The following is a 4,988-nucleotide window of genomic DNA, read 5'->3' as shown; positions in this document are numbered from 1 at the left end:
TACAATTTTAACCTTCTTCAAGTTATGTAATTACTCCTAACTACAGGTCCTCCATCTAATCTAAAGCATTTTGCATTTAATTCTTAAATGATCATTTGATGGTGATGACTTTTGGCATATCTTTCTTTGTTTTTATTTGAAGCAGGAAACAATCCGTCTAGCATCACAAAAGCACTAAAAGAGAAACAGGGAGTTGTTACTAAAGATGTCACATGTCAAGAATCTCTCACGAGGGAGCTCTGGCTCTTCTTTCCATTTATCAGCCTGTCTCCAGACGACATCACACAGCAATGGGGCAGTTGTAGCCCAGTGGGGTCAGAGATATACTGCACATAGGTAGGCAGCTTCCTCCTCTGACATATACACTGGCCTTATGGGGCATGACGTCAGTTTGAAAAACCAGTGAGTACTTTCACAAAGGAAAAGATATGGAGAGAAACCTTAGAGTTTGACATACTAAGATTCTAGTTTGATGAATACATTTCTTTGTTGTAATTTTGGGTTTAGTGTAATTTGTTCTCAAGCCTCTCTTACATCAGGATATCTCTATCTCAATTAGCTTTATTAACAATATAGTTAATTTGGTATTCTTGCTTTTATTTTTTTTAATTATGTTTTACATATATTATCTCTTCCATCCTTTAGATATTGTGCAAACTACATTTCTTTCAAGCTAATATACAAGTTCATGGATTTTACAGGATATATTGTCATGTTACCTTTTTTGTATTTATGCATCTTGGACTCGTAACCCTGTCCTACAGGCACACTGATAACTTTATCTACAGATATGCACGAGGAACAATAAGTCCTAAAAAGCATGAGCCTTTGACCTATGCTTTGACACATCAATGTAAATATAAATAAATAGAGTATAGAGATTACAAAGTCAATGCTGGATTTTAGAGTCATTTTCAAAAATCAGTATCATCAATGCTGTAATGGTTAGTCTTAGACAGAAAGTTGACAAGTTGCTTTGCGAAAGACAAAAAGCTTTTTTTTAGGATACTCTGACTGCTTTAAAAGACCTCACACACATTCACAAATCTTACAAATATTTGAATTTGACATTTGATTGCTGTTTTCCCTACTATTTTTTAATGTTTCCTGAACCTTTTATAAAACACAGCTGCAATAATGAGAGCAATTAAGAAAGCAAAGGCAAGGACACCAACACCCACACCGAGCCCGACATCAGAATTATATTTTTCTACAACAATTGGCTGCTCTTTGGACTCAACATTTTCAGCTTTGGTAATGATCTTTGGAGAGATGATGGTGTAAGCCTTGGTTATGCCCACTTCAGAAGTATCAAGGGTGCTCCTCTTCATTCTTTGTGCACAGTGCTTGAATGTGCTGCAGGTGCTCCTTTCACATAGACGAATGACACAGTGGATGTAGTAGGTGGACACAGGCTCCTTCTCGTGTTCGATGAAGCGGAAGGCTGGGAACTTAAAGCGAGCTCTTTGGCTGTCTCCATTCTCAATCATGTTTGTGAACTGATCCTTAGAGCAGGAGACAAACAAGTTGAAGATGCTAGAGTTGGATGGCAGAGGGGAAATGGTGGCATAGCATCGGTCCAGCAGGACATTATACTGGCGTGTGAGGTTGGTGGCCTTGATCTCAACATACACATCGGTCCTCAGTTCAATTCCCCACTGTGGGATTACCAGTGGTTGGGTGTAGTTGGCATCACTAAACAGCTTCATGCTCAAGGTGCTGATGAAACTGCCATTGTTGTCCTTGACTATGATAGAGGTGGCTGACACATTAAGCTGGGTGTAGTTGATCATATATTCTAAGGGGTAGGAACAGGAATAGTAGTACATCAACTCAGTTTTGTAGGAAATTTTTCCTGTTGTGGGCTCAAAAGACTGGACCACACCACTGATGTTCATTGTCTCAATGCTGGAAAAGTCAGAGAATATACCTGTCCCAGGAGCGCTGGTGGTCCTGAATATGCTTCCACAGCCGTGGGTCATATTTAGTGGAAAGTGAAAACGAGCTACTGGTGGAGTCACAGATTGATCTAGGGTGGCTCGACAAAGTGGGTCCAACATGTGTTTAAGGATCAGGAGGGTCTCATTGTAGCCAGCGTAGATAACCGGGCAGATTTCAATTGCAAGCTCAATGGCTGAAGTGCCGCATTGCACTGCGATGTCATTGATCCGTGGCCATCGTGCCTCTTTTCCACACTCTGACTACTTGTAACTATCAGAGAAAGAAAAGGTAAAATAATCTTCATCATTCTTTTGCAGCCTTGTCTTCAACATGCTAAAAATCTCGACTTGTACATGAGCTGGAAAGCCTTCATAGTTTGCATGAAGTCAAAGTTATGTTTTCAAAGCTCTTTATACACAAGTATGTGCTTTGGGATTGGCCCAAAACAAGGTCAAGCATTCATTTTCTTTGTAACAACTGCATTGTATGTAGCAGAAGAACTCCAATCTGGACTGTATCCTAAGGGCAGTAACTGAAGCACCTTACCTTCTTTAATGCAGAGGCAATGGGCTTGTTCTTTTGTTGATTATGTTTTTAAATATAAAATTCCATGTCCTCTTTTACAAAACCCCATTTCAGTAGGTAAACATGAGCTGAGTCACTGACCAGCAATTACAATGCTGTGACAGTTCTCCTACCTCATTTGAGTGCCACAAACAATAGTAATGACCTGGTTGAAATCCTGTGTGGGTTTCTTGACAACGTATTGACAGAAAAACTCACTTTAGAAGCCATTTTAAATGTAAATTAGAAGGCAATATCAATGACCATCATATGTGGGAAGGGAATCAGCCTGTTATGTTGTTATATTAATAGTCGGTAAAAAGGCAAGAAGAACAGTAGAACAACTGCAATCTAAAAAGTAGTCAGATAAATTAAATTTACATATACACAGCATACTATACCAGAATATGCAAATACAGTGGTCCCTCGTTTATCGCGAGAGTTACTAAAAATAACCCGCGATAAGCGAAATCTGCGAAGTAGCCAGCTGTAAAACCCCTCACTACACACTATACAGGCATGAACATTTATACACTTTTCTCTCTTGTTCAAACACTCTCAACGATCAAACCTTTGTAGAAAAATAAGTCCAGTATTATAAAATGAAACCAAAGATCAAACCTTGTTTTCAGGTCCAGAACATGGGAACAGAGAAGCTGTCAGAGAATTCAGCATTAATGAATCAATGGTATGGAGGTAGAGGAAGCAAGAAGAATGAGTTGAGTAAAGTTTGACTTATCTGACTGTTTTGTTTTGCTTAGTGCACCTTATAATCTGGTGTGCCTGATGGTCTGAACAATATGGTAACTTCTACCTTCCTTTAGCATGTCCAGAAGTCCAACTTTTTGTGCGATGGTTAGCATCTTCCTCTGCATTTTGGGTGCTGCCGCAGGTGCCTTTGACGGTGCAAAATGTTTCATCGACGTTGTGTTTGTTGGGGAGAAAACTTACAAACCTACAGTACAGCACTTCAAAGTCACACTAAGACACTAGTCTTCATCAAGCTAGCGATCGCAGATTTATGTAAATTTGAATCTGAACGCATTCTGTACTGTACGGCACGAGATTGATTGACAATGCTCTACAGCCGATCAGGACACAGAACACAATGCGCTGTAGAGAAAAAAAAAAGAAGCATGCAAAATTGCACAAAAAAATCCGCGAAACAGCAAGGCCGCGGAAGGTGAACCGCATTATAGCGAGAGACCACTGTATATAAAACCAAGGTAGTTTACATTGCACTGTATTTCTGCCCAAATCCTTACATTCTTCTTTCCTCCTGGCAGACACAAGTTAAACCAATAAAAATAAAATGCAGTAGCCTATTCAGACAATCATTTAAACTTCATATTACACTGAAAATAAAACAAAGAAAATAATAAAAATGTCCAATTTGAGAAGTTTATTTATTCTTTTTTTTTTTAACATATATTCCAAAAACGTTTAAAAAATGATTTAATAAAGAAATTTAACCATGTATGCGGTGCAAGAAGGTTCGCCATGAAAGCTCCTAGCTCAAACCCCACCCGGGTTTTCCTGTGTGGAGTTCGCATTTTCTCTCTGTATGTGTGTGAATTTCCAGGTGATTCTAAATCAGCCATGAATGTCAAATAGAAAAGCACTATATAAATGTGAGTGCTCTACATTATTAGTTATTTCTGTTTTGCACACTCACTCACACAAACACACACACCTTCTGTCAGTCTCATTAGATCTCCTTGTTGTCCATTATTAAGTATATAGTGATGACATCAGGCAGGAAGTGAGAGGAAGGATGAAAAACAGACTCAGTCAAAGTCCTGCTGTGAATTTATCGGGGCACAGACATGGTGTTTGGGGGTTGATGGGGGTCGGGAGCGCGGTTAGGGAGGGTCACCTGCTCTGCTGCTCGCTCACCTCTGCCTTAGCAGCACCGTTAAAACCATGTGATTAATAGCCTGAGCCGCCAAATCAGCCAGAGGGTCTGTGGCATTGAAGAGTCACAGAGGCGGAAACATGGAGAAAGACGGAGAAACGAGGTGGGAATTCTCTTTGGAGGAAAAATACAACCCCTGTCTCTCTTTTACTACGCAGGTCGTGACCAAACGACCCTGTGTTTTGATTGGACCTTACGGATTATTTTGTCTAGCAGCTAGCAGAAGCAAGGTGACGATAGTTTTTGAAACAGAGGAAGTGAAGTGAGATCAGCAAGAGTGTGCAAGTTCTTTAACTGTAGTTTGCATTTGTTTTCATATGTTCTTTTGCTCATTATTTATTACTCCTGCTAAATATGAAAGAATTTTTGTGATTTTTCTGTTAGCTTTTTATTTTTAATTTTATATTTTGAATGGATTGGAAAGATATTTTAACTTTTAAATAAAAAACTATAATCTGGAAAATGAAAAAGGCAAGCTGTGATCAAGGGTCAGGTCTTAACTGACAATGTGAGAGTTTTTAGTTTGATTTGACTTCGTATCTGAAACTCACGCAGGTTAGTCCTTAAA

At 39.2% G+C, this 4,988-nt stretch overlaps 1 pseudogene across 1 annotated transcript; it reads right to left on the bottom strand.

The window, feature by feature from the left end:
- Positions 1 to 1,081: 1,081 nt before the first annotated feature.
- Positions 1,082 to 3,468, bottom strand: LOC309691307 (zona pellucida-like domain-containing protein 1; annotated as a pseudogene). The gene has a single exon. The product of its transcript is annotated as a zona pellucida-like domain-containing protein 1 (transcript).
- Between the last annotated feature and the right edge of the window lie 1,520 nt (positions 3,469 to 4,988).

This window comes from Aulonocara stuartgranti, assembly GCF_965226115.1.
Source record: "Aulonocara stuartgranti genome assembly, chromosome: 16".
Lineage (NCBI taxonomy): Eukaryota > Metazoa > Chordata > Actinopteri > Cichliformes > Cichlidae > Aulonocara > Aulonocara stuartgranti.
This window is presented reverse-complemented; position numbering and strand designations above follow the sequence as displayed.